General features: G+C 42.5%; 1 long non-coding RNA gene across 1 annotated transcript; it reads left to right on the top strand.

Annotated features, from left to right (window-relative positions):
- The first annotated feature begins 1,938 nt into the window (after nucleotides 1-1,938).
- LOC119864581 lies at nucleotides 1,939-8,201 on the top strand. Its single transcript, XR_005374432.1, has 3 exons — nucleotides 1,939-2,230; nucleotides 7,057-7,221; nucleotides 8,045-8,201. It is a non-coding gene; the product is annotated as an uncharacterized LOC119864581 (long non-coding RNA).
- Nucleotides 8,202-15,000: the final 6,799 nt, after the last annotated feature.

The raw sequence follows: 15,000 nt of genomic DNA, 5'->3' as shown, positions 1-15,000 counted from the left end.
CCTAGCTCCACCACTTCCTGGCTGTGTGATTTTGAACCGATTACCTAATCTCTAGAAGTCTCGGTTTCCACGTGTGTAAAACAAGATGAAAATATTAAAACAAGAATGTTATGAAGAATAAGTGAAAAAATGTGTATCAAGTTCTAAATATGATGCAGGGCACCTAATGAGGGGTCAGAGAGTGAGAGTCATCAACGGCAGCCACGATTTGTGCCCATGTTCAGCACTGCACAAGCAAGCGGCTTTATGGAATTAATCTTCACAGAAACCCTGTGAGGATGGGATTATTTCACCCATTTTACAGATGGGGGAACTGACGGGAACTGAAATAACTTCCCTAAGCATATGTGGCTGGTAAGTGGAGGAGGCAGGATACATTGCAGAGCTCTTTGACCCTGAATCCCACCGGTTAGACTTCTCGATCTGTTAAGCTCTCTTCATGGTAAAGAAGTCAGAACTCTTCAGATTCTTCTTTGGAAGAGAGCCGAGGTGACACGTTGAGATTTTGACCTGCCAGTGTTCTCAAAATGGAGCCAAAATGATCCCCAGCGCTCCAGCCATTGGTCTCTGATCCACAGATGCTCTCCTTGGAGGTCCCTCTTGTTTATGTACCTTTCGGTTACCCTCCAGACCTCAGCTGCAATAGCATTTCTGCAAGAAGGTCTTCCCTGGCCCCACAGACTGGACCAGATGTACTAAACAGACTCTCACAAAATCCCTCTCCTTTGTAATGGTTCTCACATCCTGCCAATATGTACTAGACCAGTGGTTCTCATCTGAGGGCAATTTTTGTCTCCCAGGGAACATATGTCTATGTCTGGAGACATTTGTGGTTGTCACAATTGGAACATGAATCCATCAGGGGTGCTGCTAAACACCCTACAATGCACAGGATAGCCCCAATTGTCAATTATACCAAGGTTGAGAAACATTGTTCTGTACCTACTTACATTTTTTAAATAAAAATGAGATCGCATCATACATATACTTTTTATCACTTGCGTTTGCAGGTTAAGAAATAATTTTAGTACTTTAATATTACTAGTTACCTTCTAGTGTGTTGGTGCTTACAAGAGAGAAAGAATAATTTCATGCCATCATGTAACTTTCTACAGTGGCATTTTTTTCACGACTGCATGCCATTAACATCAAATGGCTGTACCAAAATTTATTCAAACAATACTCTATTGTCGGACATTTAGATTGCTCCTTATCACCTTTTTTCCTTTCTTTTCTTTGCCCCTTCCTTCCTCCCCTCCTTCCTCCTTTCCTCCCTTCCTTCTTTCCTTCTTCCCTCCCTCTCTCCCTCCCACTCTCCCTCCCTCCCTCCCTTCCTTCTTTCCTTCCTTCCTTCCTTCCTTTCCTATCATAGATACCATCATCATGAACACCTTGTGGCTTACCCTTGACACACATTCCTGGTGACTTCTTCAAAATCAGTTTGGTCCTAACTGCTTTGGAAATCACTTTGTGTCACTGAATTTAACTGAGATCACATAGCCAACAGCAAACCCACAAACATTTCAAGCGAAAAATGCAAGTGTTTGCTCTCTCCTAATAGCACTGACAGGAGAGCCAAGGTTGTAAGAGAAGCAAAGCAGCACAGCCAATTCTCACTAGAGACATGGTTTTCACATTGTCTAAACCTGCTGGGGCAGGCCAGCCTTTGGCAGGGAGTAACTTTATAATCTCTTCTGCCAGAGACTTCCAAAAATTCTCAACTTCTTTTGGAGTTTCCAGTGAAGCTTCTTGACATTCTGAGAGAGTTAAAGAAGAAAAAGACGTGCTCATGGACAAATTAAAACAGCTAATGCCAACTGGCTGGAAGTCATCTTTTCTGTGTTTGAAAGGTGGGGAGCCTAGTCAAAGCCCTAAGTAAACAGCTTCCAGAGACAAAAGACAAGGTGTTTTCTTTTCTGAGCAGTGGAAAGTCAGGAACAGCTTGTGGCAGATTTTGCAAACTTCATAGGAGTTCAGGTATCATCGCATAATAATCTTACTCCTGGAATGGTTTCAGAACCAATGACCAGGTTTACTGGATCCCCAAAATGCCATGGAATCAGCCCACACCAGGGTAGATTTGGGGGATGGGTAAGGAGAGAAACAGAGTTGGAATGAAGATGTTGGAGACAACAGGATATATTTGTGAAGATACCAAAGTCATTTCTACTCTCAACTCTGACAATAGCTGGACTCTACGGGGATGTTTTGAACTTGAAGCATTCTCCAGGTGAGCACGGGACAAAGGCCAAGGGAGGAAGGATGTGTTCTGGTCAAATGAGGAACATGCATTGTAAATGTGGGCGGTGACTTCTGGCATCAGGTTCTCAGGATATAAGGGGAAGAAGCCACCCAACCCCAAAGCATTTAAAGTCATGTGGTTTTCCTGGCATAAAGCATAGGAAAGAGTCCAGAGGAAGGGAAGAATGTTTTGTTCATAAAATATAAAGCTAAGCAAACAGAGCAGGTTGGAAAGGAATTGTAACTTTTTTGTATTATGCAAAAGAATAGATGATAAATCCATTTAGAATTGACAGGAATGGGGCGCCTGGGTGGCTCAGTTGGTTGGGCTCCCGACTCTTGGTTTCAGTTCAGTTTGTGATCTCAGTGTTGTGAGATGAAGCCCCACTTTGCGGGGGTCCATGCTCAGCGGGGAGTCTGGTCCTCTCTCTCTCTCTCTCTCTCTCTCTGCCCCTCCTCCCACTTGCACACATACACACACTCTGTCTCAAATAAGTAAATAAATCCTTAAAAAAGAAGAAAAAGAATCAACAAGAGCAGCATATGAATAATCCAAAAAACATTGCTTCAAGTCCTGGGAAGGAATAATGTGATGTCTTGCCCCAGCATATTTCTTTCTCAGTATGTTTCCTGCAATTTTCCATTGAAATGAATGAGCATTCCCTGGGTCGCCTGGAGAAAGGTGGCCTACGTGTTGGGCAGCATGTAGAAACCCTTCCCGAGGTCAAAATATTCCTGTGGAGAACTTAGGCCTCAGTGAGCGCTGACTGTAAGTCCTATCGTCTGGGATTTTTCTGAGTTAAAAACCAAATAAACCTTGAATCCACTACTGTCCGTCCATAACTTTTGGTGTGGTTACTCCATGCCCTGCACTCTGCTAAACACAGAGGGTTGCATTCTCTAACCTAGAATATATTCACTGTCCCTTGTTACCTGGTTTTATTTGCTTATTTTATTACTATTAGCTGAAATTATATTATTTCGTTAAAAACAATTAAAAAAAATGTAAACCAGTACATAAGCCGTAAGGTTCAGGAGCTCCTCTGTTCTGTTCACTCATAGTATTCTCTATGCCTGTATATTAGGTGTTTTGCTTTATTGCACTCTTCAGGTACTGTATTTTTTTTAACCAATTGGAGGTGTGTGGCAACCCTGCGTTGAGCAAGTCTATCAGCACCATTTTTTCCAACAGTGTTTGCTCACTTCTTGTCTCTGTGTCACTTTTTTTTTAAAGATTTATTTATTTATTTATTTATTTATTCATTCATTCATTCATGAGCGACCCAGAGAGAGAGAGGCAAAGACTAGGCAGAGGGAGAAGCAGGCTCCCTGTGGGGAGCCTGATGCGGGACTCTATCCCGGGACCCTGGGATCACAACCTGAGCCAAAGGCAGATGCTCAACCACTGAGCCACCAGGCATCTGTCCCTCTGTGTCACATTTTGTTAACTCTCACAGGGTTTCACGCATTTTCATTATTATTGTATTTGTTATGATGATCTATGATCAGTGATTTCTACTTCCTGAAGGCGCAGATGAATGGTTAGCATTTTTAGCAATAAGGTCTTTTTTAGCAATAAAGCATTTACATGGCTTTTTTAGACATAATGCTATTGCATACTTAGTAGACTATGGTATAGTGTAAATGTAACTTTTATATGCACTGGGAAATAAAAAAATTCATTTGGCTCATCTTGCTGCAATATTCACTTCATTGTAATAGTCGCTTAATTATACTATTTGCTTTATCATGGTGGTCTGGCCCCAAACTTTGCAATATCTGCAGGGTATGCCTGTAGTGTTTGGCACATAGTAGCTGCTCACCGAACCTTTGCTGACCAGATTGACAAATGTTTCCATCTGATACTCTTTCTAGGAAGAATTCAGGCCTCTCTGAAGACTATGCTAGCTGAGCTCCTTCAAGTGGTCTTCCACCCTTTCCTCTTCTTTCTTTTTTTCCCTTTTTTAGGAAATAGAGGTATCAATTAGAAACAGTAAAATCCATCTTAGGGTACACTTGTCCAAGTTTTGACAAATGCCGACAGTCATGGAACCACCATAATCAAGATATGGAATTGTTCCATCACCCCCCAAATTTCCTACACTACTTAGTTAACCCCTCCCTGTCACCCTGTTTCTGGCAACCATTGATCTGGTTTCTCTCCCTGGGGTAGTGAGCCCTTGAATCTGGCTTCTTTCACTTAGGACAATGCGTTTGAGATTCATCCTGTTGTATTGTTAATTTATTCCTTTCAATTGCTGAGTAGGGTTTCATTATATGGGTGTACCACAGTTTGTCAACCATTCCCCACTGGAGGACCAGTGCCCTCACCACTTCTTACCTGGGAAAGTCTTGCATGCTCTCATAGTGGCTCTCATAGGGCTTTGGGGCAGCAGGACAATGGGTTGAATTCTAGGCCTGATACTTCCTAGCGGTGTGAACTTTGAGCAAATTAGTGAAATACTAGGACTCATTGTCCTTAGGAAGAGTACTGGAGATAATTTATATGAAGTATTTAGCCCAAGGGCTGGCAAGTAAATGCACAATAAATGGTAGCTCTAATCTCTAGGGGTGTGTGGGGGGGGGAGGTCCTGCTCCTATTTCCCTTCCTCTGATCAGCTCACCAATTTGTAGTCATTCAATCATTATTTAACTGGTTTGAACCTCAGTTTCTTTAACTGAAAAATGGGAGATAATAACACTAACTTCATAGAGGTGCTCTGTAGCCTAAGTGGGCTAATGTCTGTAACTATCCCTGCATGCAGGTGTTTGGCCCAGAGGAGGTCCTCAAGAAATGGCAGTTGCAACATGAGTCTGAGAGCACTAGGATAATGTGATTCTCATACCATCTTCAGAGCTGGCATGAATCAGAAGGAAGCAGGGCTATGCAGGTGGGAGGGGAGGAGGTGATTTGGGTTTGATTCACTGCTCTGTCCCCTCCTAGCTGAGTGATCCTGGACAAGTAGCTCAACCTCTCTGTATCAGTTTCCTAATTTGAAATAATAATACCCACCTGTAGGATCGTTTGGGGGATTGCATGAGATAATAGGTGTCAAAAGCTTGAATAGTGCCCAGCGCAGAGTTCGAGAAGTGTCAGCTGTGAAGATGCTGCTCATTTCTGACTCTGTGAAATCACCTGAGCTTTAGCTATCTCTGCCTTATCATGGAATAGCACAGCTCCAGGCATCATATAGTTCAGCGCATGTTTGTTGAACTGAATTAACGTGAATAACATATCTCTTGTGATCTCAAATTTAATTGCATATATTGAGATGCAATGCCAGGATATTTCTCAAAGGACTGCTCTGCAAAACTACCAACGATGAGATTCAGAAAAGCAGTTGAGGATATATATTACCCTAATAGGAGGCCTCCTCATTACAATGATCACGATTTTTCATACCAGCCCTTCTTTTGGAGAATTTCATCTTTGATTCTTCTGAAAGAGCTCTTCAATGGAACACTTCTATTTTCCTCCATAGAAGAACAGATTGAGTTTTTGCGATGGGTTGGTTGCCTTTGGAAATCAGAATTTTTTTCTGTTTTTTGACTTCAGGACTAGCTTGCTGTGTGACTCCAGATAAAGTGATTTCCTTGTCTGTGTCATAGGTGCTCCATCAGCTACCTTTGTGCAATGCAGAGTGAAATCCACAAATCTTGCAAAGCTGGTTGATATCCATAAAGGTGGTAGGTGTGTGTTGGGGGTGAGGAAAAGCAGTATAAAAGTTATTATCATTTATTATAAAGAAGCAAGGGGTTTTAGACATTATTTGAGAAGAAGATAGTATAGATGATACTACTCATGCACATCGAGTTACTAAGCCATATTGAGGTCTGTTTGTTCATTCATTTATTTTAACTCATCAAGTGCTTACTACATTGCCTCCTGAGTGGGGCGTAAGGCAGGTTTCACATCACATTCTGCTAGCCATTGTGAATGGGCAGGGAATGCTAATGATCAAAACTGGTCCAGTTGGACTGAATCTCTAAACTTTGGTGGGAACTGCCAGAAAAGAGGTTCAGTGTTTCCTCTTGGACTTGACATTGGAAGCAGTTGCTGGTGGCCATCCTGCCACCCCAAGGAAGACTGTCCAAGAATGGGACCAATACAGAGGAAGCTCCCACAGGAAGAGAGAAATGAGAGCCTAGTGACAGAGTCCAAGGCCTGGCTCCAAGTGTATCTGAAAGCCACACTATTAACGTGTCTTTCTACTGATGTGTCTGCTGATGGTCTTTTCAATTTTGTAAGCCACCTGGTCTCCTTCTCCTACCTTTTCTTGGCATGTGCAAGTTTGGGTTGGGTTTCCTAAGGCTTGCAATAGCAAAAGCCCTGTTTAGTATTATAACCATTTGCTTGTTGTGAGATCCTGGGGTTACTTACCACTCTGAGCTTCAATTACTCCATCTGTAAAATGGGAATAACAATTTCTAATGTGCTATTTGCTGTGAGAATTAGAAATAATATTAGTAGATAGTAATACACAGAGACAAGTCTTTTTTAAATGCCACCCTCCCTGGGAAGACTACCCAATCCTCCTACTAGAAATTCCAAGGCCTCTGCATGCCCCATCTCACTAGACCTGCCTCATTTCTGTAGTGCTTATTTCTATCCATGGCAAAGTGATTTGTGTAACTGTCCCAACTAATGGCCTCCTTGTATCTGCATCTTTTTTCTACAATTTTGTAATACCCTACCACTCTGAGTCTACATTCTGTCATATGCCTTTCTCTAATCAATGGGATATTAATAACTATGATGCAAGCAGAGACTTGAAAAGTATATGTACATGGCCATTTTTTTTTTTTCTCTTGCAGGACTGGGCTGTTCACCTTTGCATGTCTGTCTTGCCATGAGAAGATGCCAGGCCAGCCTGTTGGAAGAATGTGAAAGACACGTGAGCCAGGATGGCCTGGTTTGATCCAGCTGACCTTGGATGACCAAGCACTCAGCTGCAAGCCAGCCAGCTGCCTGCCAGACTTGTGAGTGACCCCAGCTGAGATGAGATCAGCCTACATAGCTGATCTACAGAATCAGGAGCTAAGGATATGGCTATAGTTTGAAGTCGCTGAGATTTGGGGCAATTTGTTATGCAGCAAAAACTACCTGATACATTGACAAAATTTACTTAATTGCTATGTGTACTATCCCTCTCCTCCAACTAGGCTGTGAGTCCCAAGAGAGTATAAATTTTTATCTGTTTTTTTGGAGTGGGGTGGGTAGAGCATGTCCTATGTCTAATACAGAGCCTGGCAGACAGTAGGTACTTAGTAAATATTTATTGAAATCAAATAACATACAAAGTACCATATGAAGTACCACTTGAATTGATGTTTAACAAATGGTAACTATTACAATGATAGTGTTAATATTTTTATGCCAGAGTCAACATTTTTTCCTCCCTCAGGGTCTTCTGTTATTTTTCCTGCAGATGGTTTTCAAAAACCTGGAAAAGCACAAATGAGTCCCGTTTGGGTATATGATTGGGGAGGAGGGTTGGCAATAAAGACACATAACAAGCTTAATTTTTTTCTTTTCTTACCAAACTGACTTGGGATTGTGGGTGTTACAGAGACATGGTGTGTGTTGTTAGCTTTTTTTATTTGTTAGCTCTGCATGTGCCATGCTAGCAGCCCCTGTGGGGGGTTGATATTTATGTGTGTAGGTGGAGGAAAGAGAGTTTTGCAGCCAGAAGTTCAGAAGGTAGACTTGCAGCATAGATAGTTTTCTTTCAAAACAATCATCACATTTGAAGTAATTAATTAGTTACTGAATTGTCTATTTAATTTATCTCTCCTCTACTAGGCTGTAAGCTCCATGTAAGGAAGAGGCTCCTTCTACTTTCTTCACTATTATACCTATACCAGCCACCAAATCTGTTGAGGGAATGAATCATGACCTTGCTCATTTTAAGTATGTAAACTTCTCGAACAGAAGGACTTCATCTTTCTACAAGTATGGTGTGAGCAACACTGCAGTAGCAGTTTCTGAGTGTGCAACCACTCTCATTTTGGAGCAAATAATAACAATTTTATATTATATTATATTATATATATAACAATTAATATGTTATATTAATAATTTTATTGAGACCTTACTATGTGCCAGGCACTGTTGTAAGCATGTCATATCTGAATTCACTGTGGAAGGAGGTGCTATAATAAGCCCCATACAGATAAAAAGAATGAGAAACACCGTGAGCCTCTTTTGGAATACTGTGACATGCCTCGAGCAAGTCACTTTTCCTCTGGATCTCTGTCCCTCACTTGTAATTTAAGGCACTCAGTTGAGAACAAACTTTCCTAGGCCTTCCAAGAAGAGCTATAAATCACATGTTCTAGCAGAAAAAAGAAAGTCTTTTGTGGTAAGCAGACTTGTGTGCCATACCACATCCCTTTGGCCCACCTTATTTCAGTGTAGCTGTGTGGAAACTTCTACGCACGTTGCCAAGTTTCATGTCAAGTGTTTCCCTCAGTGTCTCTTTGCTCTGCTGCCTCAGAACTTTCCCGAGAGCTGGGGAGGGCTGCGCTGCCAGCCTGCAGGTGCAACCTGGGAAGGGCAGGGCATCAAATGCCCCCAACTGTAGCCTCCAATCAACAGAGCATGGAGCCTGAGGAGCTTCGACCTTTAGTGGGCTAATTTTTTGGCATATTTTTTTATGGTTCCTCAGACAGCCTCCAGCAGTATTGAGTTCCAATTGCTCATGTTTCTAATCAGCTCATTAACACGTCTTTATTGCCTTTGGTTCTTTCTCTGTCTTATTTTGGCTCACTTTGTTATTTTTGATCACTGGAATAAACTCCTAACTAAGCTGTACTTGAACCCATGTCTTTATCTCTGCTTTTGGGAGAATTCAAACTAAGACATGTGGTCAAATGGTTTGAGAAAACACTGCATGCTATGCTCCTTACTCAGACACTTAAAATGCCCATTAACATATTCGAAGCTCTGACAAGTCCTGCTGCAAACAGACCTATCCAGCACTCTTTAATTCAAGGTCCCCCAAATTCAGTGCTCACAGAACGTTTTACCCTTAAGATCTTTTAAGGTTCTGCAGAATAAGTGTTCCATGGATCATGCTTTGAGTAATGCTGGACTGTATAATCTCCAGGATCCTCTTCCTCAATAGTATTTGTCAAGTTCATGGGTAGATCTAGTGGCCTCAGCTGCCATTCCCAGGCACTGGGCCAACAGCCAAATAGAACTCCCTGGATGAGAGAGTTCTCTTAATGCTAGGAAGCAGAACCTTCAGACAAGCCTCTCCAGAAACTGCCTCTTTCCCCTTTTTCCTTATAAATGGGATAGTCAGTCTGCGGGTGGGGCCAGGAATGTTTGGCTGACTGGGCTGGGAATGCAGCTGTGGGCATCCTGAGAAAAAGCTTCACTTGCTGATGAAGCAGGAGGCAGATGAGATGAACAGGAAATGGATGCCAACAAGCCCGCCTCCCCACACTTTTCTGCTAACAAGAAGCCATGGGAGAATTTAATTGGCAGGAGTCCAGAGGGGATAATTATTTCCTATGGTGGTGCCCAGAAGGGCACTCAGGAGACCCAGAGATTGCAGGGTCAGGAGGATGTGTGTGGCTTCCCAGTTGGGGCTGGTTGGTGGGAGTGGAGAGGGTGGTCAACAGCTCATCCATGTTCCTTCACCCCCCAAAGGCTTGTGCTCGAGTAACAACATTTGGGTTCTTAGATTTGGGTGGATTGGGTTACATTTATCTCAGAGAAAAATCTGAAAATGTTATCATTCTCTTGTTTAATACAAATGAAACCAATGAAAATAGTAACAATAACAATATTAATTTCTGAATTCTTTGTTGAAGGATTATAACATAAACATGAGGATGTATACATATAACACAAGAGCCTTTTATCAAATCCTTTACATTCGACGACTAACCTATGTCTCAGTCTCTCAACCTCAGACTATTGGCAGTCAGGGCTGGGTAATCCCTGCTGGGGGTGCTGTCCTGTGCACTGCAGGATGTTTACTAGCATCCTTGGTCTCCACTCGTGAGATGCCAGGAGCACTTTTATTCTCCCAAATTGTGAGAACTACAGATATTTCCAGACGTTGCCAAATGTTCCATCAGGGGCAAAATTAGTCATTGGCTGATTACTGGAAGTAGATAGAAACTACTGGAAATTTTACTGGTACATGCATGGTTCAAGTGAGGGAAAAGTAAGTGCAGGAGAATACAATTGCTAAAGCATAGATTTCCAGCCAGGATGTCTTGGTCCAAATTCTGGATCTACCATTTATTACCTGCATGACTTGCACATTATTTAATCTCTCCATGCCTCAGTTTCCTCTTCTATATAATGGGGAATAATGACAGCACCTACTTGATAGGGTTATTGTGAAGATAAGTAAGTTAGCGAGGGATCCCTGGGTGGCTCAGCGGTTTAGCACCTGCCTTCAGCCCAGGGAGTGATCCTGGGATCCCGAGATCGAGTCCTGCATCGGGTTCCCTACATGGAGCCTGCTTCTTCCTCTGCCTATGTCTCTGCCTCTCTCTCTCTCACTCTCTTTCTCTCTGTGTGTCTCTTATGAATAAATAAATAAAATCTTAAAAAAAAAGATAAGTTAGTGAATATATGAATAAATATATTTAAGTATTTATAGAGTGTTTAGGATAGACTGGCACATAAATCTCTCAATAAATGCAAGCTGTTATTGCCAAATCATCACTTTTTCTTTCTTTTCTTTTTTTTCTTTTCTTTTCTTTCTTTCTTTTTTTTTTTTTTTGCCTTAACCTCCTAGACTTCAAACTTTTTGAGGGGCAGAGATCAAGCCTTTTTGTTTTTAAATTCTTGATGTCTGGCATAGGTGCACAATCAAGTTTGAAAAAGAAAGGAAGGAAGGGAGAGAGGGAGGAAAGGAGAAGAAGTCTAGCAATGGAACATCCAGTGTAAAGACAGAAGAGCAGAATCAAGAACCTTCCCCACATAGCTGCCCTGTGCACTAGAGCCTGGGGCTGGAGCTCCATCTCAGAGCAGACTCTCCTGTGGAAGAGGGGGCAGATGGGAGAGTCCACACAAAACACTGGGATATGTATACAGGGATCTAAATGTAAAACTGAAGTGGGGACACAGATGCATGGGGACTTGATTGAAACTCCTTGGGGTTGGAGGCTCTAGGTGGCTCTGTGATAAGTAGAAGTGATTGCTGCAGGCTGGAAGAAGCAAAGCAGGAATGCATGTTGTCTGCTCGTGCTTCAAAAGGGGCTGAAGTATGGCTAACCCTATGTTATTTACTCTTCCATTCACAAGACTTGTGAAGTCCATTCATGGACTTGGGGTAGACCTCTTATGTAGAGGGTTGAAACACTCTAGCATCAGGGGGTGAGGCTTCTACTGGCCACTCAGATCATGGTCTACGTCTAAGTTGGAGGATGAAGGAGAGCAGTGAACAGCACTGCATAGTTGAACTTTCTGCAACCATGGAGGTATTTTGTATCTGTGCTGTCCAATATGGTAACCACCAGCCACGTATAGCCATACAGCACTTGAATTATGGCTAGCGTGACTGGGGAACTGCAATTCAAATTAAATCTAATGTAGATTTAAGGAGCCACATGTGGCTAGTGCTTGCTATATTAGAGAGTGTGGGTCTGGAAGAAACCACATGTCTCTGGATCCTCAGGCTCTCTAAGAACATAGTGAGAGATGATGGGCTCACTGCTCTCGATAGGGAAGGAAAGCCGTAAGTGCTATAACTCCCCACTCAGATCCTCCTGCCAGACAGGAGAAACGTGGTCCTGTGCCAGACTGTGGCCCACATTGCTGGACCACAAGGAACCTAGTGTGAAGGAAGAGAAAGAAAGAGGCCATACCAACAATGCAGACTTCTGATTTCCTATTACTGCGATGATAGTGAACAATACTTATGAGCACTTGGTGCGAGCTGAGTACCTTCCAAGGCATCTCGCATGGACCATATCTCATTGGATAGGTCTACTCACTGCCTCTGTCTTACAGACACAGAAACTGTGGTACTCACTGTCACCTAGCCAGCAGACTATGGAGCTAAGTGGTAAGAAACGAAGACTTTGGGATTAGGCACAGTGAATGTGAGACTAATTCAGAATCTTTTTGGGGAAGGAACCTATAAGAAAGTGTTAAAGTTGGCTACTTTTGCAAAGAACATCGGGGTAGAGGAGATGTTTTTTCCTTTTTCTGTATTTATGTTTTTCTGTAACATATGAAAAAAATTTATTGATACATGCATGGCTTTCAGGTGAGGAAAAACATATCTGCGGGGTTTACCTGTTATTAGGATTATGATCTTTTTAACTGTTGTATTTTTTTTTAACTGTTGTATTTTCTGTACTAAAGCAGTCAAATTATTTTAAGATGGAGAGAGGTCCCTTTGTATTTTGAGGGCAACTGTGGGTAAAACTCAGTGATCCCGATCACTGTGTGGGTTTACATTTTTCTATCTCTCAAGACGGGGCTTAAAGGGGAACCCAGGCAGACAATCCCAGTGATACCACAGTGGGTGCTTGAGCTAGCGGACTTTGGAAGTGGGGTGACAAGTTATTCTAGTTGGCACAGGACTGAGGGGTTTCTTGAGACACGGAATTTTCATGCTAACTGGGGAAGTCCCAGCAAATCAGGACACTGATGATTCTACTTGGAAAAGGGAAAAAGATGAGCGTTCTTAGGAGACTTGGATGCACACAGCTCCAGCAGGGAGAGAGCAGCTTCACAGCAGGCCACTGTTCAGGTGGAAGTAGGGATGGCCAAACTGAGGATACGACTTATGTCCTTGGCATTACTTGTTTTAGACTTAGAGGTTCAAAGACAGCGTCCTGAGGAAACACCACCAGTGCCAGGCAGGGCTGCATCATGACTTCCATGGGTCGTGTGCATTTTTGCCTTTGTGGGTCCATTCCTTCTGAAAAAAAGTATTAAAAATTATATTTAAGACTGTATTTATATAAAGATACATATAAATCTGGTTTGGATTCACTATTCTACACCTTTTATTATTATTACCTTCTCTATTTTCTATTGACTTCAAAAGAAATTAAAATGAAAACTTAAAAAAAAAAATCAACCCTTAAAAGTCTTGTGGGCCCTAGGTTTTGTGTCTACTGTGCCTAGTGAGCAAGTCAGCCCTGGTTCTAGAGGCTGAGAGGATGGGGAAAGAGGAAGGTTTGGATGCATCTTGGTCAGGGTTTCCCAACTTAGATAAGCCTGGCTGGGAAGAAATTGCACATTCATTTTCAACCACCTCTAACTGAAATTTAACATTTCCTTTTGTTATGATGTAGGCAACAAACCATACCCACATGGTAGTACCTGCTTCTCTGCCACCAGAAGAAATCACAGGGATTTTCAGATCATATTCCAGTTGTGGTGGGAGCAGTGAAATAACATATTCCCTCATCGCTTCTTCAAAATCGTGGTGGTTATGAGCCTGGCTGCTAGATCATGTTATTTAATGCATTAGTAAAGAAGCTCACGTATTATTGTAACACTGCTTTTTAAATTTTTTAAATTTAAACACTCTGTCTTAACATAGTTTTTTCTCCAATGTATTTAATCCAATGTATTTTGTTTTCTGCATTTTAAAAACTTCTTCTGAGAAGGGGTCTTTGGGCTTCACCGGATTGTCAAAGTCCATGTCAAAGAGAAGGTAAAGAGCTCTGCACGGAGTGTTCATGAATCTAGCCCTTTCCTTAGTCTCACCCCTCCAATGAGGAAAGCCTGACTCAGCTCTGCCCACCTCATAGAGAAGTCCAGGATAGGGTTAAAAGACTGGCTGGCAGAGGATAAAATCACACCCCAGGTGTGCAGCCTAATAAGGAGCTGGAATAGGAAGCCCAGACAGGTTGCATGGGGGTGTTTTTTCCTGTGGTTTGGTTGTTGACAGAACATCACCAACCCCTCCCGGGTGGAAACAGGTTGAGTGGTTCCCTTTGAAATGCTTCTTTTGCAGAAAATTCCACTGCTGTGGTCCTGGGGGAGACCCCGAAGTTTTTTTTTTTTCACTTAATATGACTCATTTATTTATTTGCTTTAAATCTCCATTGAGCACTTCCTGTGTGCCGTGCAATTTGCTAAGCGCTTTACATGCATTATCTCATTCAGGTCTCATAACAACTCCATGGGGAAGGTGCTCTTATTATTTCTATTTTTATGTATGAGGCAATCGCGGGAGGCTCAGCGGAGCAGATAACTTGCCTAAATCCACATAGGCAGGGAGCGGTAGGCTGGGATCTGAACTTCGATTGACTCTTCTGAGAGGCTCTTCCCTTTGAACTTCTGGGTTACTTGTTTTTTGTTTTGAATCGATGGGACTTCCTTAATTTTAAGGCTGTAGCACACCTCGGACACATCAGTTGATAGGCAGTGAGCACAGAAGCAGCTTGAGAGGCCAACAATAAGGTAGAATGTAGCCACACAGACACACTGGGGACATTTTTGGAACTCCAAGCCCCCTGGAGTGAAGGACAATTGGTATCACACCTAAGCTTAATTGGTCCGTGATTATCACAGTAGCTGAAAGCAGGTCTTGTGTGTGTGTGTGTGTGTGTGTGTGTGCATGTACGTGCACCGTTGATGGAGGTGCAGAGGCTTGGAGAGAAAGCTATCCTCTTGTGCTGAGATAGAGGTCATACAACTTCTGCATACATATCCTTGATTTTAGCTTTTAAAAAATTTATTCTTGGGATCCCTGGGTGGTGCAGCAGTTTAGCGCCTGCCTTTGGCCCAGGGCGGGATCCTGGAGACCCAGGATCGAATCCCACATC

Source organism: Canis lupus, chromosome 20 (genome assembly GCF_011100685.1).
Source record: "Canis lupus familiaris isolate Mischka breed German Shepherd chromosome 20, alternate assembly UU_Cfam_GSD_1.0, whole genome shotgun sequence".
NCBI classification, from domain to species: domain Eukaryota; kingdom Metazoa; phylum Chordata; class Mammalia; order Carnivora; family Canidae; genus Canis; species Canis lupus.
The sequence above is the reverse complement of the archived record's forward strand: the minus strand, read 5'-3'. Positions and strand labels throughout refer to the sequence as shown.